Genomic DNA, 23,835 nt, shown 5'->3' with positions numbered 1-23,835 from the left:
CAGTGACAGAACACGGGGGGTGACACAGTGACAGAACACGGGGGGTGACTGACAGAACACGGGGGGTGTGACATAGTGACAGAACACGGGGAGGTGACACAGTGACAGAACACGGGGGGTGTGACATAGTGACAGAACACGGGGGGTGTGACATAGTGACAGAACACGGGGGGTGTGACATAGTGACAGAACACGGGGGGTGTGACATAGTGACAGAACACGGGGGGGGGTGACATAGTGACAGAACACGGGGGGTGACACAGTGACAGAACACGGGGGGTGACACAGTGACAGAACACGGGGGGTGACAGTGACAGAACACGGGGGGTGTGACATAGTGACAGAACACGGGGAGGTGACACAGTGACAGAACACGGGGGGTGACAGTGACAGAACACGGGGGGGGGTGACATAGTGACAGAACATGGGGGGTGTGACACAGTGACAGAACACGGGGGGGTGACATAGTGACAGAACACGGGGAGTGACAGAACACAGGGGGGTGACACAGTGACAGAACACGGGGGGGTGACACAGTGACAGAACACGGGGGGGTGACAAAGTGACAGAACACGGGGGGGGGTGACATAGTGACAGAACACAGGGGTGACATGGTGACAGAACACGGGAGGGGTTGGTACAGCGAGAGCTAAAGATCTCTCCCCCAAACCTAAAAACAGTCTGACGCCACTGCCCGCACACACAAATATATGTACACTATCACACACACACACACACACACTTTCTTTCACTTTTCCCATTAACTTACTGATCTGGCTGGCAGTGGCAGGAAGGATGGATCTGTAGCAGTCTGGCTCTTGTCCCGTGTAGCTCCGCCCCCTGAGGTCCCGTGTGGCCACGCCCCCTCATCGACACGTAGCCCCGCCCCCTTCTCGGCTGAACACAGCCGTTGTCACTGTGGACTCTGGAGGAGGAGGCTGCTACAACGCAGTAGTAGGGGAGAGAGGCGCCGCTGGCAGCTTGGAGGTACTGCAGTGCAGAGCAATGACAAGCAGCTCAGCCGGTCGGGCTTGTCATTGCTCGCTGGTGGGAGGCAGTGGGCCGGGCAGGATCGGTTTGCGGGCCGCATCCGGCCCGCGGGCCGTATTTTGCCCACCCCTAGTATAGAGGGAGATGCACTGAGGGGGACATTTGCTAAGCAGTGATAAGAGCGGAGAAGTGAGCCAGTGGAGAAGTTGCCCATGGCAACCAATCAGCACTGAAGTAACATCTCTAATTTGCATACTATAAAATGATAAAGAGCTGCTGATTGGTTGATGAGGAAACTTCTCCACTGGCTCACTTCTCCATTCTTATCACTGCTTAGTAAATGTACCCCTGAGCCTTAAAAAGTGATAAAGTGAAGAGTGATAAATTATCAGCCAATCAGCTCCTAACTGTCATGTAACAGGCTGTGCGCCTAATTCAGCGGAAAATCGCAAAACTACAACTCGTGTCTCCAGCACAGGTCAGTGCCGCCCCACATGCCCCCCCTAAAATGCGAGCACATCGCTATACAGGGGCTTCCCGGGCACTCTACGAAGAAATCGACGCCCCCCCCAAAAAAAATCTCATGTCGACCTAAAAAACCCGTCGACCTACTGCATACTAATAGTGGTCAACTAATGACTGTCGAACTAAGTGTGGTTGACCCAATGACCCATACCCAGTCTGTTGACTTTGACGATTAAGGACCAGCATCGATAGTTGTCAGCACTCCGAACAAGTAAGGAGACTATCAAACATTCTCCTGAAACTGCCCCCATCAATTCAACTTTCATTCATCTTAGTTCTACACACCTGTCTGGCCAGACTCCCGGCGCACGTTCCACACTACTGCGCACGTGCGTCTCAACTCCCATTGGCGGTTTCAAGCCACAGCACAAAGTTTAATAATAATGATCAAATGCATTGGTGGCTAAACTTACAGAATACCACCGGACTATTGAACACTCCACAGGCGCTAAAAACCGCCACAGCTGTAAGCAGCACAGCAGCTGCGCAAATTAACCAAACCAATATGTATATATTTCATATATATTTCTAAGGGCGCTCTGAAGGTCCCGTCTCAGACCATATAGTACACAATACAAAACACAAAATAACCCCAAAGAAATAAATCCAATTTATTTATTTTTTTTAAACTACAAAGCGTAACTCTTGGATGCAGGTCAAAGGTCAACATATTAAAAATTACAAAAAAACATCTGCAATTAATAATCTCGTTTAGACCCTTTGGTGCACTCGTGTTTAAAGTAAATGTCCACCTTGCTTCTTTCTGTAACAAGAGTCTCTCCCGATCACCGCCCCTATAGAGCTTTGGCACATGGTCTTTCCACATACACTGTAATGGCTTGTCTAATCGACAAGCTATGATTCGCCTTACCGTTTTGAAAGCATCTGGAGGTCTTACCGACGTAATAAAGTCCACATGACCCATCAGAATGTAAATCACAAAGACTGACGTGCAGCTGAGCCAGTGTTTACTGCGCAACGGTGCAGTAGTGTGAAACGCGCGCCGGGAGTCCAGCCAGACAGGTGCGTAAAATTAAGATTTAGGGGGACATTTACTAAGCAGTGATCAGAGTGGAGACGTGAATCAGTGGAGAAGTTGCCCCATCAACCAATCAGCTGCTCTGTATCATTTTATAGTATGCAAATTATAGATGTTACTTCAGTGCTGATTGGTTGCCATGGGCAACTTCTCCACTGGCTCACTTCTCCGCTCTTATCACTGCTTAGAAAATGTCCCCCTTAATTCTCTTTATGGACTGCACCCCGGATGATGACAGTGCACCCACAGTACATGAGTGGTTATGTAAGGTGTAATTGTGGATGCAATGCTTAGTACATCCCGACCAAACTGTTGTATTTCTAGGTGTGACATGGATGACATGAAACAGACCAACCTGGGAAATCCAGTACCCACACAACATAATGTTACATGAACTGTACTGTATCTTTAAAATTTCTAACACTACGGCCTTGGTGATCATGTCTTTGGTGGAAATTTACTAAGCTCCCGATTTGATTCGAGTTTGCATTTTCATACGAAAATGCATCTTGGAAATTTACTAAACACAAATCTCAGCAGTGTTGAGCCATTTCGTATTGAGATACACACAAATACGAATCCATAGACCAGGCATTCCCAACCACGGTCCTCAAGGCACACTAATAGGCCCTACACACTGGCCGACATCAGTCAAAGATATGAACGATCTCGTTCATAAATGAACGAAATACCGTTCATATCTTTGAGTGTGGAGGCTCCAGCGATGAACGATGCGCGGCCCTGCGCTCGTTCATCGCTGGTCCCCCGTCGGCTGTACATGCAGGCCAATATGGACAATCTCGTACATATTTGCCTGCACTTCAATGCAGCCGGGTGACGGGGGGAGTGAAGAAACTTCACTCCCCCCGTCACTGCCCCCCCGCCGCCGGGTCGCCCGTCGGCCGTATCCGCCGTCGGGCAGCTCGGCGGCGGATCGGCCAGTGTGTAGGGCCTATAACAGTGCAGGTTTTAGTGATATCCAGGCTTCAGCACAGGTGACTTAATTAGTACCTCAGTTACTTTGATTTAACCATCTGTGCTGCAGCCTGGATATCACAGTGTCACTAACACCTGCACTGTTGGTGTGCCTTGAGGACCGTGGTTGGGAATGCCTGCCATAGACCATCGGTCAAGCACGGTTGTTTGTTCACATACACCTCATACAACACGGGAATTTACTAAGAATTCATATTCCCAATCATGGCCGACAATAGCCAAACACTGCTGAGAAAGCATGAAATTCCTAAACAAATACAACTTTCAAATAGACCTGCTTCTGGCTGGCGTGGTTGGAGAATCATGCACGGATCAGTGAGATCCATGAATGCTTCTCTTTTTAAAAATGTAGTAAATAGTTAAACATAAAATAAAATTGTGTGGGGTCTCCCTTCCTAAGCATAATCAGCCCGAACTCCTTGAGCCAGTCCTGGTTGTTAAAATACCAGGGAGGAAATGCAAATGGGTTCCCAGTATTTTAAAAACCAAAACAGGGCTCTTGGACCAGTCCTGGTTTCAAAAATACGAGTCAAAAAGGACGTAGGGGTCCCCCGTATTTTTTAAACCAGCAGCGGGCTTCACTAGTCTAGGAGATAATACCACAGCCAGGGGACACATTTATATAGGTCCCTGCGGCCGTGGCATTACCAACTCAACTAGTCACCCCTGGCCGGGTTTCCTTGGGGGAGTGGGGACCCCCCAAAAAAGGGGTCACCTGCCTCCAGGCAGCCAAGGGCCAGGATGTCCGCCAGCCCTGGGCTGTGGGTGGCGGCTTCATAGCTTGTTGTGTAAAAATAGAAATAAATATTGCCTTTTGCTGTGAAACTACAAGTCCCAGGAAGCCTCCCCCGCATGCTGGTACTTGGAGAACCATAAGTACCAGCATGCAGTGCATTACAGGGCCCGCTGGTACCTGTAGTTCCACAACAAAGAAATATTCAAATAAAGACATTACACATCATGCACCGTGACAGTACAACTTTAATAAATCACACTTGCACACTTACACATACACTTACCCATACATATGTAATTATGTACATCCACCTGTCCAGTAGAATCATTAGGGTACCTGTAAAAAAAAATATATATATATATATATATATATATATATATATATATATAAACTCACCTATTTTCAGTGTAGATCGGTCCTCTTCAGTCCATGTAGGCATCCAGGGGTTAAAAAAAATAAAACGCAAAAAACCTGGTCCATGCAACTTAAGGGGATCCCCCTTTCCCCGAATGCCGAGACCCCTCGTGACTCCTGTCACTTGGGGACCCACCAGCCAATCAGAGAGTGCCACATCATATCGCTCTCGTAATTGGTTGTGCACTACCTAAATCTGGGGTCCCGCTTTTGGCGGAGATATTACAATTAATAGATGTCTGGAGGGCCTTACATCCTGTAGACAAAGAATTTACATGCTTATCAGCAGCCCATCATACACTCACCTGGAGAGATTATTATTATTATTATTATTATTATTATTACAATTTATTTATAAGGCGCCACAAGTGTTTCGCAGCGCTGTACATACAACACACATTAAAACAATACAGGGTACACAGAACGTGACATCACAGAAAACTAAAAGAGAGCACAGGTAATAATTAGCACCATAGTTCTCAGTACACACTACAGCTGAGATGTTGGGAAGCAAAGAAGTAGTCGGCGTACTACTGGGGGGGGGGGGGGGGCAGCCGTTGGAAGAGATAAACAGTCACGAGCAGGAGGAGATGCCGGTATAGACAGTCACTGAGTAGGAGTGAGCTGTTTTTGAAGTGCAAGAGAAAAGGGCTGTGAGAACAGGAGCGAAGAGTGCGCTGCTCCAAGGAGCTTACCATCTAGGGGAAGAGGGAGACAGACAGGTGACCTGAGGTATAAGCAAACGGAAGGTGGCCTGGTGTCAGGAAGTAAGCGAGGCAGAGATGGCCAAGGCATGAGGATGGGAGAGCGGCCTCAAGATTGGGTTATGCGGAAGGGTAGGCTTTGATGAACAGGTAAGTTACAGTCTAATGTCCATGTCCCTCTTTCCACGTATCACAGACTCGCAGATTGAACCTATCTCACTCTCAGACCATGCCCTAGTTTCGCCATCCCTTCATTTCCCGGATTCTACTGATACGCCTAAGTTGTGGAAATTCCTGTGCTATCTCACCAAATCCCTCAAATTTAGACAGAGGTTGGAGTTCGTCTGGGAGACCTTTAAGAATGATAATCAGTCCCATCTAGAAGGGGACCCAGTCTTATTCTGGATGACCACGAAATCGGTCCTCCGGGGCGACATTATCTCTTTTGTTTCTGTCAATAATAAGAAATATGCCCCACAATATGAGGACTTTCAGTGTTCCCTGTCAACAGCATTTCAGCAATGCAGATCGCAGCCGATATCTCCCTCATGGTTCAATCCATTCTTGACCCAATAACATTAGAAGAGATTCAGCATGTGGTGGGACAGCTTAGAGATGACAAGGACCCAGATCCGGATGGCTTCAGTGCAGACTTCTATAAAATTCTTCTCCCTCGCATGGGCAAAACACTGGTGAGCGTTCTCAATGTGATATTACTCTCCAATTCTCTTCCTCCTCACTTCAATATGGCTATACTCAAGGTACTCCCCAAACCTGGTAGGGACCTGTCCCTTCCAAGCTCCTACCACCCAATGTCGCTCTTGAATCTAGACTACAAATTACTTACTAAGATTTTAGCTGACCGCATCAAAGCTCTACTACCACACGTTATTCACAAAGACCAGGCGGGGTTTCATCTGGGGACGTCACTCTGAGATTAATGTTAGACGGGTTTTGTCAGCTATCTATGATTCATCTTATCTTCCCCTTCAGATCAAACTGTGATTCTCTCCCTGGACGCCAAAAAGGCCTCTTACAATGGAAAAAGGACCTACCACTGCTCACAGATTCATTTCAGCTTAGTCAACACTATAATTCTACAATGAAGATACTTGGTTCCACATATTTGCAAGACATACAACTCCATACCATCCAAAGAGCTTATATTTCTCCGGCTCAACATAGCAGATTCAATTCTTCACGATCATGGGAATGCCCAAAATGTAATTTGCTTTCTGCCTCCTTTTATAACACGTTCTGGGATTGTGGCTAGATCCGGCGATTTTGGAATAAAGTTATAGCCTCTATGAACAGTTATTACCCATCAGAGTTGCTCCTGATCCATTGGCCTGTTTACTGTATGTACTGATTTTAATGATTGGGATTTAGGTCCCTCCCGAAAATCATTTATCCAATTTCTTACGGTACTGGTTATGGATTCAGAGAAAATAATCCTTACCCACTGGATTCCTAAGTCGTCTCCCACACTCACCGGAGTTCATGGGAAATTATTACAAATTCTCTATTTTGACATGAAAACTGCTCAAACATAGAATTGGGTATAAAATCTTCCTATAGGAAATGGGGTCTCTACAATGAGTAGCGGGATCAGGCCACACAATCCCAGATCATTAAGGTATTTGAACACACGGAAGGGTTTCTCCATTGACAACTCTTGAAAGAGTCCACAAGAGACCCTCCTGGAGTTTACAAGGTGCGGTACCCCATAGAAGCAGACCAGACTTGGTGTAGGGAACTTCTAAGAAGAGGGGTCACCTCTCATCACTCAGGATGTCCTTACTGGCTGATATCTGAGAAAGGAGGTACTTGTACAGAGCTGTTCCTCAAAAAGTGGTGCTTGTAAGGCTGCATGGAGAGTTTTGAGGCACAGGAGAAGCAAGCAAAGGATTTGAGACTTTTTGCTGTGAGAACATCAAATATTAAAAGAAAGTATTGTGCAGTATACTATATAGAATTCCAGCATTCAGTGTAACAGAACTAGATTCAGTAACACAGCTACTAGAGACTTAGGCTTCTGTTCAGTCAAGTCACTGGCCCAACGTATTTAATGTCCTTGCAATGACCTTGCAGACCCTACCAGAGGTGACAAAGTGAAACACTGCCCTTGTGAAGATTCTCATTCTGCAGTACCAGTGATTTCCCTTCAATAGTGAGTTATCCGAGGGTCAACAGTCCAATCTACTGTCTCACTGGAGACTCTCCTTCCCACAGTTAACCTTTGCCACCAAAATCCTTACAGGTCTGGACAAGTGCTGCCACCAACCACTGATCTGTACAGAAGAGAGTGAACACTCAGCCTCTGATTTCCTTATAACGTATATGAATATACCTGGACCATACCCACCCTCATCCTTGGCTCCACTTAGTCTGGTGCTGAGAGATTTAATATTTAAATGTTCCCAAACTGTTTCTAGGACTTGGGGCTCTGCATGGTGCACCTCCATAGTTTGCTTCTTTAGTTCTTCCTGGAGCCTTGAGTGAGCAGGAACCATCAGGATTCTTTAGAGTTCTTCTAGCACTACGAAAGATCTCTGACACTACTGCTCCCTAGTCCCTATGTGGATGGGGAACCAGGCTGCTGCAGCCAAGGTAATGGCTGTCCCCATCTCACACTGTCATTTCTGCAGAATTCAGGCACATTCTACATGGAGCTACAGTGTGACTCTCAGCCGTGTCCTCTCATTCCCAGTATTCAGGAGTGGGGACTGCAGCTGAAATACTATTGGTACCTGCTGTTCCACTAAACTACCACAGTCAGTAGTTTATCTTATACAGAATTTTTAAGCTACATAAATCACAGACATACTAAGCTGATATTACAATGGCAGCACTCTTTAATATAATATCCTCAAGTATCCTGATGGCCCGGGTTTGGTATGAATGTAACCACCCATTACCTTTAGATGAGGTCACAATCAAATAGGCGGTTATGATAATACTGAGTGCCTCCACCCAAGCTAAATTTCTAGGCTCGCCTGGGTAAGCCTAAATCACACCTTTACTTGAAAGTATTAGCATTAAATTAATCTGGTTTATTTGGAGTGAAATTAACTTACACACATACATAGACTACCTTTCCTTTCTTCTTTCAGGTCGCCAACTTCCGGATGAGAATCGGCATGGTGAGTATAAGTACAATTTTAATACTAGAAAAGTTTTATTAAAATCAGCTAAAATAATACAACAAGATCAATATACCATTCAAATATAATAATATACTCTCTTCGTCTTTCCTTTCTACTTCCTATACCAAGTAAATTCAGCTAAATCACAAACACATCAGAATTACAGAGTAGTATCTAAACATACCGTAGAGTGTAGGAATGTATTGGCCAATACTTGAATACCCGGGTATTTTGATCAATACGAGTTATATCAGTAAATACACCGTCTCTAACCGCAGTATTAATGTTGGAGCCCTTGCTGCAACAACTATATACTTGTATCCGTCCTTCGAGTTTAATATAGGGTAATTAGTGCACTTTAATGTTCTCCTCTATTTAATTAATTCCTTCTCTATAAAATACTGTAAGTCCGGAGGAAGGGATATGCAGCTACTGTTACTTCGATGCACAATTCAGGAAAGCCTTTTATTGAGCTGTGGCATTACACCTCGCTCTGAGTCTAGAGTTCGTTAGTTTTGTTGCCACACTTATTATGAATAAATTTGCTGATGCACTTGCCAATCACTCTATATTTGTCTAGGCCGCCACCGTATATCTGGCATGAAACAGAGGGGTACTAATAGACATAAAGAGTACAGTCGTCACTTTAGAATTTGTTATAACTGGTATTATTAGTGATGAGCGGGTTCGGTTTCTTCACCCTTTTTACACGGGTCCGAGGCAGGTTCGAACCTTCCCGCCTTGCTCGGCTAACCCGAGCGCGCCCAAACGTCATCATCCCGCTGTCGGATTCTCGCGAGATTCGGATTCTATATAAGCAGCCGCGCGTCGCCGCCATTTTCACTCGTGCATTGGAGATGATAGGGAGAGGACGTGGCTGGCGTCCTCTCCGTTTATTGTTGAACTTGATTGCTTTATTGCTTAATTGTGGGGAGGACTGGGGAGCAGCTGTTAGGAGGAGTACAGTGCAGAGTTTTGCTGATAAGTGACCACCAGTTTTATCCGTTCTCTGCCTGAAAAAAACGCTCCATACCATATTTGTGCTCAGTGTGCTGCATAATATATCTGTGCTCACACTGCTTAATTGTGGGGACTGGGGAGCAGCTGTATTATATAGCAGGAGTACAGTGCAGAGTTTTGCTGACAGTGACCACCAGTATACGTTGTCTGCCTGAAGAAAAACACTCCATATCTGTGCTCAGTGTGCTGCTTTATTGTGGGGACTGGGGACCACCAGTATAATTAATATTATATAGGAGGAGTACAGTTTTGCTGACACAGTGACTACCTGTATACTATATATAGCAGTACGGTACGGAAGGCCACTGCTGTACCTACCTCTGTGTCGTCATTCATTAAGTATACTATCCATCTATATTCTATACATGTGGTGCATTTTAGTTTTGCAGTTTGCTGACACAGTGACCACCAGTATACTATATATAGCAGTACGGAAGGCCACTGCTGTACCTACCTCTGTGTCGTCATTCATTAAGTATACTATCCATCTACATTCTATACCTGTGGTGCATTTCAGTTTTGCAGTTTGCTGACACAGTGACCACCAGTATACTATATATAGCAGTACGGTAGGCCACTGCTGTACCTACCTCTGTGTCGTCATTCATTAAGTATACTATCCATCTACATTCTATACCTGTGGTGCATTTTAGTTTTGCAGTTTGCTGACACAGTGACCACCAGTATACTATATATAGCAGTACGGTAGGCCACTGCTGTACCTACCTCTGTGTCATTATTCATTAAGTATACTATCCATCTACATTCTATACCTGTGGTGCATTTTAGTTTTGCAGTTTGCTGACACAGTGACCACCAGTATACTATATATAGCAGTACGGAAGGCCACTGCTGTACCTACCTCTGTGTCGTCAAGTATACTATCCATCCATACCTGTGGTGCATTTCAGTTGTGCGCAGTAAATATAGTAGTAGGACATTGCTATTGATACTGGCATATAATTCCACACATTAAAAAATGGAGAACAAAAATGTGGAGGTTAAATAGGGAAAGATCAAGATCCACTTCCACCTGGTGCTGAAGCTGCTGCCACTAGTCATGGCCGAGACGATGAAATGCCATCAACGTCGTCTGCCAAGGCCGATGCCCAATGTCATAGTAGAGAGCATGTAAAATCCAAAAAACAAAAGTTCAGTAAAATGACCCAAAAATCAAAATTAAAATCGTCTGAGGAGAAGCGTAAACTTGCCAATATGCCATTTACGACACGGAGTGGCAAGGAATGGCTGAGGCCCTGGCCTATGTTCATGGCTAGTGGTTCAGCTTCACATGAGGATGGAAGCACTCATCCTCTCGCTAGAAAAATGAAAAGACTTAAGCTGGCAAAAGCATAGCAAAGAACTGTGCGTTCTTCTAAATCACAAATACCCAAGGAGAGTCCAATTGTGTCGGTTGCGATGCCTGACCTTCCCAACACTGGACGGGAAGAGCTTGCGCCTTCCACCATTTGCACGCCCCCTGCAAGTGCTGGAAGGAGCACCCGCAGTCCAGTTCCTGATAGTCAAATTGAAGATGTCACTGTTGAAGTACACCAGGATGAGGATATGGGTGTTGCTGGCGCTGGGGAGGAAATTGACAAGGAGGATTCTGATGGTGAGGTGGTTTGTTTAAGTCAGGCACCCGGGGAGACACCTGTTGTCCGTGGGACGAATATGGCCATTGACATGCCTGGTCAAAATACAAAAAAAATCAGCTCTTCGGTGTGGAATTATTTCAACACAAATGCGGACAACAGGTGTCAAGCCGTGTGTTGCCTTTGTCAAGCTGTAATAAGTAGGGGTAAGGACGTTAACCACCTCGGAACATCCTCCCTTATACGATACCTGCAGCGCATTCATCATAAGTCAGTGACAAGTTCAAAAACTTTGGGTGACAGCGGAAGCAGTCCACTGACCACTAAATCCCTTCCTCTTGTAACCAAGCTCCTGCAAACCACACCACCAACTCCCTCAGTGTCAATTTCCTCCTTACCCAGGAAAGCCAATAGTCCTGCAGGCCATGTCACTGTCAAGTCTGACGAGTTCTCTCCTGCCTGGGATTCCTCCGATGCATCCTTGAGTGTAACGCCTACTGCTGCTGGCACTGCTGTTGTTGCTGCTGGGAGTCGATCGTCATCCCAGAGGGGAAGTCGGAAGACCACTTGTACTACTTCCAGTAAGCAATTGACTGTCCAACAGTCCTTTGCGAGGAAGATGAAATATCACAGCAGTCATCCTGCTGCAAAGCAGATAACTCAGGCCTTGGCAGCCTGGGCGGTGAGAAACGTGGTTCCGGTATCCATCGTTAATTCAGAGGCAACTATAGACTTGATTGAGGTACTGTGTCCCCGGTACCAAATACCATCTAGGTTCCATTTCTCTAGGCAGGCGATACCGAAAATGTACACAGACCTCAGAAAAAGACTCACCAGTGTCCTAAAAAATGCAGTTGTACCCAATGTCCACTTAACCATGGACATGTGGACAAGTGGAGCAGGGCAGACTCAGGACTATATGACTGTGACAGCCCACTGGGTAGATGTATTGCCTCCCGCAGCAAGAACAGCAGCGGCGGCACCAGTAGCAGCATCTCGCAAACGCCAACTCGTTCCTAGGCAGGCTACGCTTTGTATCACCGCTTTCCATAAGAGGCACACAGCTGACAACCTCTTACGGGAACTGAGGAACATCATCGCAGAATGGCTTACCCCAATTGGACTCTCCTGGAGATTTGTGACATCGGACAACGCCAGCAATATTGTGCGTGCATTACATCTGGGAAAATTCCAGCACGTCCCATGTTTTGCACATACATTGAATTTGGTGGTGCAGAATTATTTAAAAAACGACAGGGGCGTGCAAGAGATGCTGTCGGTGGCCCGAAGAATTGCGGGCCACTTTCGGCATTCAGGCACCGCGTACAGAAGACTGGAGCACCACCAAACATTCCTGAACCTGCCCTGCCATCATCTGAAGCAAGAGGTGGTAACGAGGTGGAATTCAACCCTCTATATGCTTCAGAGGATGGAGGAGCAGCAAAAGGCCATTCAAGCCTATACATCTGCCTACGATATAGGCAAAGGAGGGGGAATGCACCTGACTCAATCGCAGTGGAGAATGATTTCAACGTTGTGCAAGGTTCTGCAACCCTTTGAACTTGCCACACGTGAAGTCAGTTCAGACACTGCCAGCCTGAGTCAGGTCATTCCCCTCATCAGGCTTTTGCAGAAGAAGCTGGAGACATTGAAGGAGGAGCTAAAACAGAGCGATTCCGCTAGGCATGTGGGACTTGTGGATGGAGCCCTTAATTCGCTTAACCAGGATTCACGGGTGGTCAATCTGTTGAAATCAGAGCACTACATTTTGGCCACCGTGCTCGATCCTAGATTTAAAACCTACGTTGTATCTCTCTTTCCGGCAGACACAAGTCTGCAGAGGTTCAAAGACCTGCTGGTGAGAAAATTGTCAAGTCAAGCGGAACGTGACCCGTCAACATCTCCTCCTTCACATTCTCCCACAACTGGGGGTGCGAGGAAAAGGCTAAGAATTCCTAGCCCACCCGCTGGCGGTGATGCAGGGCAGTCTGGAGCGAGTGCTGACATCTGGTCCGGACTGAAGGACCTGCCAATGATTACTGACATGTCGTCTACTGTCACTGCATATGATTCTCTCACCATGGAAAGAATGGTGGAGGATTATATGAGTGACCGCATCCAAGTAGGCACGTCACACAGTCTGTACGTATACTGGCAGGAAAAAGAGGCAATTTGGAGGCCCTTGCACAAACTGGCTTTATTCTACCTAAGTTGCCCTCCCTCCAGTGTGTACTCCGAAAGAGTGTTTAGTGCTGCCGCTCACCTTGTCAGCAATCGGCGTACGAGGTTACTTCCAGAAAATGTGGAGAAGATGATGTTCATCAAAATGAATTATAATCAATTCCTCCGTGGAGACATTCACCAGCAGCAATTGCCTCCAGAAAGTACACGGGGACCTGAGATGGTGGATTCCAGTGGGGACGAATTAATAATCTGTGAGGAGGGGGATGTACACAGTGAAAGGGGTGAGGAATCGGAGGATGATGATGAGGTGGACATCTTGCCTCTGTAGAGCCAGTTTGTGCAAGGAGAGATTGATTGCTTCTTTTTTGGTGGGGGCACAAACCAACCAGTCATTTCAGTCACAGTCGTGTGGCAGACCCTGTCGCTGAAATGATGGGTTTGTTAAAGTGTGCATGTCCTGTTTATACAACATAAGGGTGGGTGGGAGGGCCCAAGGACAATTCCATCTTGCACCTCTTTTTTCTTTCATTTTTCTTTGCATTATGTGCTGTTTGGGGACAATTTTTTGGAAGTGCCATCCTGTCTTGATTGACACTGCAGTGCCACTCCTAGATGGGCCAGGTGTTTGTGTCGGCCACTTGTGTCGCTTAGCTTAGTCACACAGCCACCTTGGTGCGCGTCTTTTTTTCTTTGCATCATGTGCTGTTTGGGGACAATTTTTTGGAAGGGCCATCCTGCCTGACACTGCAGTGCCACTCCTAGATGGGCCAGGTGTTTGTGTCGGCCACTTGTGTCGTTTAGCTTAGTCACACAGCCACCTTGGTGCGCCTCTTTTTTTCTTTGCATCATGTGCTGTTTGGGGACAATTTTTTGGAAGTGCCATCCTGTCTTGATTGACACTGCAGTGCCACTCCTAGATGGGCCAGGTGTTTGTGTCGGCCACTTGTGTCGCTTAGCTTAGTCACACAGCCACCTTGGTGCGCCTCTTTTTTTCTTTGCATCATGTGCTGTTTGGGGACTATTTTTTAAATCGGCCATCCTGTCTGACACTGCAGTGCCACTCCTAGATGGGCCAGGTGTTTGTGTCGGCCACTTGGGTCGCTTAGCTTAGTCATCCAGCGACCTTGGTGCAAATTGTAGGACTAAAAATAATATTGTGAGGTGTGAGGTGTTCAGAATAGACTGGAAATGAGTGGAAATTATGGTAATTGAGGTTAATAATACTATGGGATCAAAATGACCCCCAAATTCTATGATTTAAGCTGTTTTTTAGGGGTTTTTGAAAAAAACACCCGAATCCAAAACACACCCAAATCCGACAAAAAAATTTCGGTGAGGTTTTGCCAAAACGCATCCGAATCCAAAACACGGCCGCGGAACCGAATCCAAAACCAAAACACAAAACCCGAAAAATGTCCTGTGCACATCACTACCCTAAACCAGATCAGTAATTTCTCCAACAGTGCCCTACTGAGTGACCGGACCAAGTATCCATCCATCTTTAGGACGTGCCCAGTGATGTATTTAACTCAATGGGCCTTGCTCAGCTGATGCTAAATTGTGGATGTACCTGGGTGGGTTTGCTGGGTGTAGGAAAGTAATATGGACAACTGGGGATTCAGGTCATCAAGCAGGAGATTCTCAGGGCTGGAGCCTGTGTAGCCTTCACAGAATTCCAACTTCTTGATCGTGATGATAGAAACGCCCCACACATCACTAGAATTATTAAAGGACTCACTGATGGGGCTGTAGTCCTCTTTTCCAAAGACGTTAGTCAACGCCTCAGTGAGACGGTAAAACCAAAAAATTCACAGCATGGAATTTGTGGCCAGTGACGCTTAGTCCATCTCCACGGTATTAGCTCACAAATATTCCTCTCTACTCCCAGGTTCAATTTGGTATGCTCTCCACAGCTCAACAATACCTGGCATTGAAGATTGTGTTGGCAGTGTCATGCGCGGCTGCGATTACTCACTCATATGCAGATGCCAGCGCTCAAGTGCTCGGGTGGGTCCAATCACTCCACCATCGACGTACCATTGGTTGCACCATTGACTCAAGCTGGCCCTGCCTGATGCAGAGATTGCCTCTTAACCTTACCTTTATATACTGTGATTAATGTTACAGTTATTATGCTGTATAACTTACAGGGACTTGTGTCATTCACAAATATATGTATAGACATAATGCTCTGCTTTTATCCCCCAGCTCCATGCAATCAGCAGCGACAGTACATACCGCACATCTCATGCAGCGTATATACAGTATTCTGCTAGCAAATAAAGCCCATTTTAACTTAATGCTTTTGCTATTACTGTATTCATTCAGGGCTAATTTTGTATTGCCCATTATGATAGTCTTATCTAATAGTCTTATCTGTATTTACAGGAAGAGAGGGGGGGGGGGAGAGAGAGAGAGAGAGAGATAGAGAGAGAGAGAGAGAGAGAGAGAGAGAGAGAGAGTCCCTTAACCTTTCTCCAGCTGTATATGATTAGTGTGGAACAGTAAGCGTTAACAGCTGTGGGCTGCAGGTAAAGGGAGGGGTGGAAATATAATTGACATCTATCACTCTTATATAAGGGGAACTGCGGATACAGCAACACAGTGCAGAGTGACAGAATGAGGTAGGTGTACAGGTGACAGGATGAGATGGGCAGAGAGTGCTGCAGGTAGGTACAGGTGAGATGATGAGATATGTAGAAGGTGCTGCAGGTAGGTACAGGTGAGATGATGAGATATGCAGAAGGTGCTGCAGGTAGGTACAGGTGAGATGATGAGATATGTAGAAGGTGCTGCAGGTAGGTACAGGTGAGATAATGAGATATGTAGAAGGTGCTGCAGGTAGGTACAGGTGAGATGATGAGATATGTAGAAGGTGCTGCAGGTAGGTACAGGTGAGATGATGAGATATGTAGAAGGTGCTGCAGGTAGGTACAGGTGAGATGATGAGATATGTAGAAGGTGCTGCAGGTAGGTACAGGTGAGATGATGAGATATGTAGAAGGTGCTGCAGGTAGGTACAGGTGAGATGATGAGATATGTAGAAGGTGCTGCAGGTAGGTACAGGTGAGATAATGAGATATGTAGAAGGTGCTCCAGGTAGGTACAGGTGAGATGATGAGATATGTAGAAGGTGCTGCAGGTAGGTACAGGTGAGATAATGAGATATGTAGAAGGTGCTCCAGGTAGGTACAGATGAGGGAATGAGATATGTATCCTATCTGGAGGTGTTGAAATAGGGGGGCTCTGCGTACAGGCATTTAGTACAGGAATAGCAGAGTGTGTGGTGTGTGAAGGAGATGTCGGTGTAAAAAGTCAGCTCTGTTTACAGACATTGACAGTAGTACAGGAATAGCAGTGTGCGTAATCTGTATAGGGGCCCAGCACTGTGTACAGGCATTTAGTACATCGGCATAGGGGCCCAGCTCTGTGTACAGGCATTTAGTACAGGAATAGTAGAGTGTGTAGTATAAGATGGGGTTGTATATGTAGCAGGACAGCACTGTATACAGGAAATTAGCACAGGAATAGCAGGGTGTGTAGTGTAAGATTGAGGTATATATGTAACAGGACAGCACTGTATACAGACATTTAGTACAGGAATAGCAGAGTATGTATAGTGTAAGATGAAGATGTCTTTGTAGCAGGACAGCACTGTATACAGGAATAGCAGAGTGTGTAGTGTAAGATGGGGGTGTCTGTGTAGCAGGACAGCACTGTATACAGGAATAGCAGAGTATGTACTGTAAGATGGAGGTGTCTGTGTAGAGAGACAGCACTGTATACAGGCATTTACAGTGGTACAGGAATAGCAGCATGTGTAGTCTGTATAGGGGCCCAGCACTGAGTACAGGCACTTGGGGGGTCATTCCGAGTTGATCGCTAGCTACGGATTTTCGCAGCGCAGCGATCATGGCAGAACAGGGCTAATTTGCGCATGCGCCGCAATGCGCACGCACGTTGTACGGGTACAAAGAGCATCGTGGTTTTGCATGGGTTCTAGCGACACTTCCATTCGCACTGGCAAACGCAAGGAGATTGACAGGAAGTGGGTGTTTCTGGGTGGCAACTGACCATTTTCTGGGAGTGTTTGGAAAAACGCAGGCGTGTCCAGGCGTGTGCTGGGTGGGTATCTGACGTCAATTCCGGGACCTTCGTCGCAGCAATCATCGCACAGGATAAGTAACTACAGGGCTAGTCTTGTTCTGCACAAAATATGTTTGCAGAGCACGGCTGCACAGGCGTTCACACTCCTGCAAAGCGAAAATACACTCCCCCGTGGGCGGCGACTATGCGTTTGTACGGCTGCTAAAAGTAGCTAGCAAGCGATCAACTCGGAATGAGGGTCTTAGTACAGGAATAGTAGAGTGTGTACTGTAAGATGGAGGTGTCTGTGTAGCAGGACAGCACTGTGTACAGGCATTTAGTACAGGAATAGCAGGGTGTGTAGTGTCAGATGGAGATACTGTGTAGCAGGACAGCACTGTGTACAGACATTTAGTACAGGAATAGCAGAGTGTGTACTGTAAGATGTGGATGTCTGTGCAGCAGGACAGCTCTGTCTACAAGCATTTAGTACAGGAATAGCAGAGTGTGTAGTGTAAGATAGAGTTGTCTATGTATTAGGACAGCACTGTATATAGGCGCTCATTCCGAGTTGTTCGCTCGCAAGCTGCTTTTAGCAGAATTGCACACGCTAAGCCGCCGCCTACTGGGAGTGAATCTTAGCTTATCAAAATTGCGAACGAAAGATTAGCAGAATTGCGAATAGACACTTCTTAGCAGTTTCTGAGTAGCTCCACACTTACTCGGCATCTGCGATCAGTTCAGTCAGTTTCGTTCCTGGTTTGACGTCACAAACACACCCAGCGTTCGCCCAGACACTCCTCCGTTTCTCCAGCCTCTCCCGCGTTTTTCCCAGAAACGGTAGCGTTTTTTCGCACACACCCATAAAACGGCCAGTTTCCGCCCAGAAACACCGACTTCCTGTCAATCACATTACGATCACCAGAACGAAAAAAAAACCTCGTAATGCCGTGAGTAAAATACCTAACTGCATAGCAAATTTACTTGGCGCAGTCGCACTGCGGACATTGCGCATGCGCATTAGCGACTAATCGCTCCGTTGCGACAAAAAAATAACGAGCGAACAACTCGGAATGACCACCTTAGTACAGGAATAGCAGAGTGTGTAGTGTAAAATGGAGGTGTCTACGTAGCAGGACAGCACTGTGTACAGGCATTTAGTACAGGAATAGCAGAGTGTGTACTGTAAAATGGAGGTGTCTATGTATTAGGACAGCACTGTATATAGGCATTTAGTACAGGAATATAAGAGTGTGTAGTGTAATATGGAGTTGTATATGTAGCAGGACAGTACTATATATAGGCATTTAGTACAGGAATAGCAGAGTGTGTAGTGTAATATGGAGGTGTATATGCAGCAGGACAGCATTGTGTATAGGCATTTTAGCATTGTATACAGGCATTTAGTACAGGAATAGCAGAGTGTGTAGTGTAAGATGGAGATGTCTGTGTAGCAGGACAGCACTGTGTACAGGCATTTTTACATTTTACAGTAGTACAGGAATACAGAGTGTGTAGTGTAAGATGGAGGTGTCTATGTAGCAGGACGGCACTGTGTACAGGCATTTAGTACAGGAATAGTAGTGTGTGTACTGTAAACTGGAGGTGTCTATGTATTAGGACAGCACTGTATATAGGCATTTAGTACAGGAATAGCAGAGTGAGTAGTGTAGGATGGAGGTGTCCGTGTAGCAGGACAGCACTGTGCACAGGCATTTAGTTCAGGAATAGCAGAGTGTGTAGTGTAAGATGGAGGTGTCTATGTAGCAGGACGGCACTGTGTACAGGCATTTAGTACAGGAATAGCAAAGTGTGTACTGTAAAATGGAGGTGTCTATGTATTAGGACAGCACTGTATATAGGCATTTAGTACAGGAATAGCAGAGAGTGTAGTGTAAGATGGAGATGTCTGTGTAACAGGACAGCACTGTATGTATATAGGCATATAGTACATGAATAGCAGAGTGTGTAGTGTAAGATGGAGGTGTCTATGTAGCAGGACGGCACTGTGTACAGGCATTTAGTACAGGAATAGCAGAGTGTGTAGTGTAAGATGGAGGTGTATATGCAGCAGGACAGCACTGTGTACAGGCATTTAGTACAGGAATAGCAGAGAGTGTAGTGTAAGATAGAGATGTCTGTATAGCAGGACAGCCATGTATATAGGCATTTAATACAGGAATAGTAGAGAGTGTAGTGTAAGATGGAGATGTCTGTATAGCAGGACAGCCCTGTATATAGGCATTTAGTACAGGAATAGCAGAGAGTGTAGTGTAAGATAGAGATGTCTGTATAGCAGGACAGCCCTGTATATAGGCATTTAGTACAGGAATAGCAGAGAGTGTAGTGTAAGATGGAGATGTCTGTGTAGCAGGACAGCCCTGTATATAGGCATTTAGTTTTAGTACAGGAATAGCAGAGAGTGTAGTGTAAGATGGAGATGTCTGTGTAGCAGGACAGCCCTGTATATAGGCATTTAGTACAGGAATAGCAGAGAGTGTAGTGTAAGATGGAGATGTCTGTATAGCAGGACAGCCCTGTATATAGGCATTTAGTACAGGAATAGCAGAGAGTGTAGTGTAAGATAGAGATGTCTGTATAGCAGGACAGCACTGTGTACAGGCATTTACAGTAGTACAGGAATAGCAGCATGCGTAGCCTGAATAGCGGCCCAGCACATATAAACATACATGTACCCATCAGCACGGGTAGCTATTAGTTACATACACCTAAGAAACAGGGATCATCCAATCATTTTATAGTTTGTCTGTTATCACAGATCTTGTAGATAATTGCAACTATAATAAACAATAAACTGTTAATAATGCTAGTGAGAAGCGTAAGATATACAGTAAAACTATCTCAGAACTAGGGATGAGTGAGGTGTCACACAGAATATCCGCCTTCCCTCCGCATTTGGCTGCTAATCATTCTCATGTTTTGCAGACAGAATTTGGTTCCCCAATCCCACAAGGACCACACCCCACAACAGAATCAGTGGTCCGTCGTCATCCCAGTTCTCTGCATAGTCTGTCAATATAAAGTCTAGAAAAAATTGTTTGCAAAATTAGCAAAAATAAAAATCCGCAAAATGATTGAATTGTCGAAACTTCGCAGATCTGCAAGATGCCCGTTCAATCTTGATTTGTGGCAAATCTCTCCACAACTTCGCTCAACCCCTCCTTACCCCATAACCGTTGCTGGGTCTCTGTGTAAAATCCATTATAGCACCATCTAGAGGAGATTATTGACCAATGCCGTTAATCCCCAGTAATGCCATGGCCAGATTAGCAATGGGTCGGGTAGGACTACAGCCCCTTTGTTAAAACTGGCCAATCATCGCGACAGCAAGATGATGACCAAATGTCCAGTTGGCCACGTGGTCGGCCATTATATATAAGTATTAAACTTGTATTTCTATATTTAGCAAAAATGATGCAATTTTTTACTTGAATGTATTTAGGAGACATTGGGTCTGACGGAATGGGTTTGTTTGGTCGACCCTATTTAGGTCGACACTCATTAGGGTGACCAATATTGGTTGACGGGCAGTAGGTCGACACAAGAAAAGGGTTTACATGGTCAGCAGGCCGACCTGGAAAAGGTCAACATGGGAAAGGGTCGACATGAGGGGTTTTTTAATTTATTTTTGTCTCGTTTGCTCCGTAAAGTGACCGGGAACCCCAATTAGTGCACCGTGTCCCCTCACATGGATCGCTTCACTCGCAAATGCTTCAGGCAGGTTGCTATTCCCAATAGTAGTCCACGTAGATCATAAAGTATGAAAAAGTTCCACATTTTTTTTTAAATTGATAAACTCATGTGGTCCTTTTCATGTGTCAACCTTGGCCATGTCACCCTAATGCTCATGTTGACCTTTTCCAGGTGTTGACCTAATGCATGTCCTAAGAACCGTATCCTGGGTCTGACAGTGTATTGGTAATGGTTATACATGCTCAGTGGCACTGGGCCTTGATCATTTTTAGTCCCAGGATTTGGATTTTGACCCTTAATCTTACCCTCAGTATATTATCACCTCTTACTCTCTTACTCTGTTATACTCCACCGTTTTGTCCTCAGCATCCCACCTTCTTTTACAGGTTGATGTCACATCTGTACAGAACACTATGGCACATTGTTGTGATGTATCACGTTCCAGCCTCTTACTCAGATGGTAAATCTCAAGAGTTGGACCTCGGTGGGATTTTGGTAAATGGAGATGTACTTATAGGGGGAGTTATTCCTCTTCACATTGACAAACAATACCCAATGGTTAACTTTCAGGAGAAGCCCCCACCGGACGTCTGCACAATGTAAGTTATACAGTAAGGAAGGATAATGTACATACACTACCTATGCATCGGAAATACAAGATTTACTTGTAGAAGTTGGTTTGGGATCAAAATCGTTTGCGGTAATGAGAACTTAATACAGTGTTTTCTTATTTTGTTTGTTAACAACACCTATAGTATTTCATATCTAGCTGTCTAGCTAAAAAAGTAAAAGAAGTTAACTTTAATGAACTTTGTGTTCTTCAGAGAGTCCTTAGACAGTCCAGTATAACTCGTTTTTGTTTGTTTGTTATGTGGAGATGTATTAAGCTTTATAGAGATATAATGTTGATTAAGTTGTCCAAAGAAACCAATCAGCATCTAACTGCCATTTCAAAGAGTGTGCTAGATTATTTACTTACGTTGACTGGTTACTTTGGGCAACTTCTCCACTTTTTCCAAGGTTTGATACATATCCACCAGTAAGTCAACAGTCTAATGGCACTAAGCAGTTGCTTAGTAGATGTCATTGATTACATCTATCCAGTTTTTCCAGCAGAGGAACATTCCCAAATCCTCATTCATTTTTGGTGTTAACAAGTGAACAGACAAGTATTGGGGATCAAACACTGGGGTTTATGTATCAAGCAGTGAAAAGAGTGGAGAAATGGACCAGAGGACTAGTTGCCCATAGCAGCCAATCAGCTCCAAGGTAGCATTTTTCAAGTATGTCCTATAAAATGATAGGTAGGAGCTGATTAGTTGTTATGGGCAACTTCTCCACCGATCCTCTTCTCCACTCTTTTCACTGCTTGACTCTGTACATCAACTCCACGGTTCTCTGCCTGGGAGACATCTTCCCAGTTTCCACCCATAACAGTCTGGTTGATTCCGTCCTTTCTCAATTTCAGGTTCCGCTTTGAACACTACCAGCAGTTCCAGGCCATGAGGTTTGCAGTAGATGAGATCAATAGCAGCCCTGACCTCCTCCCAAATACCACCCTGGGATTCTATGCTTATGATTCATGTGCTGTCCTGCAGAGGGAGATTGAGGGCACTCTGTGGATGCTCACGGGCCTTAATAAAGCCATACCCAATTACTGCTGTCTTCAGAGTCCACCTCTGACTGCCATCATCGGTCACTCATCATCCACTTACTCCATCCTTATGGCTCATATTCTGGGATTGTACAGATACCCACAGGTGAGGTTTAGTGGGCACTGTCCACGGTGCTGAAAGTCAGAACCATTCAGCACCTGTTCTCCTACTGTCTTCAACAGAAACATGGAACCACAACCGAGATCTCTATGCTGTTACAGATACAGTATGTGGACAGTGACATCATTTTGTGACATATACAGTTCAGAACTTTTAATCATAGAATAGGAAGAGGGTGTGGTATGTAAGGTCGATGGTAATCAAGTCGACAGTGTATAGGTCGCTCACAATTGGTCGGCAGGGATGCTAGGTCGACAGGGTCTGTAGATCGACATGTTCTAGGTTGACAGGTCAAAAGGTCAACATGATTTTTTATGATTTTTTGGTGTCGTTTTTTCTCCGTACAGTGACCGGGAACCCCAATTAGTGCACTGTGTCCCCTCGCATGGCTCGCTACGCTCACCATGCTTTGGGCGCTCTCACGTATTTGTGACGAGATGCAGACCCACACAGAGGCGCGTGTGCGACCGCCATTAGCCGCATCCATCGAGTATTATAAATTGTTTATTTTTATTTAAATTAGAGTTGTGCGTAGAGTGTCATGTTTTGGTTCTAAGTTCATCCTCATGTTTTGGTTTGCAAAGCCGCCCTCACACGTTTTAATTTTGGCTTTGGATCTGGGTTGTTTTTTTTTTAAATGGTAAAAAAAACAACTAAAATTGTTTCATTTTTTGCAATCCAAAACCTGAAATTATGATTTAAAATCTGAATACCGAACCATGGGAAGAGTAGAACCGCAACTCTGTTCTGTCCGGATCTCCTCAGGAGATCAGAATTGCAACTTGTTTCTTTTCGGATTCACAAACTTTAAGTGGGTTTCGGATTCCTGGAGAACCGAACCGCACATCTCTAATTTAAATCCAACCTTATGGCGAATGCATTATTCACTCATTTAAGCAAATGTCAGCAAA

At 45.4% G+C, this 23,835-nt stretch overlaps 1 long non-coding RNA gene across 1 annotated transcript; it reads left to right on the top strand.

Moving 5' to 3' along the window:
• Positions 1–808: 808 nt before the first annotated feature.
• LOC134934782 (uncharacterized) lies at positions 809–22,893 on the top strand. The gene is made up of 4 exons (XR_010179804.1): positions 809–987; positions 8,518–8,547; positions 21,536–21,748; positions 22,618–22,893. It is a non-coding gene; the product is annotated as an uncharacterized LOC134934782 (long non-coding RNA).
• Positions 22,894–23,835: the final 942 nt, after the last annotated feature.

Source organism: Pseudophryne corroboree, chromosome 6 (genome assembly GCF_028390025.1).
Source record: "Pseudophryne corroboree isolate aPseCor3 chromosome 6, aPseCor3.hap2, whole genome shotgun sequence".
Lineage (NCBI taxonomy): Eukaryota > Metazoa > Chordata > Amphibia > Anura > Myobatrachidae > Pseudophryne > Pseudophryne corroboree.
This window is presented reverse-complemented; position numbering and strand designations above follow the sequence as displayed.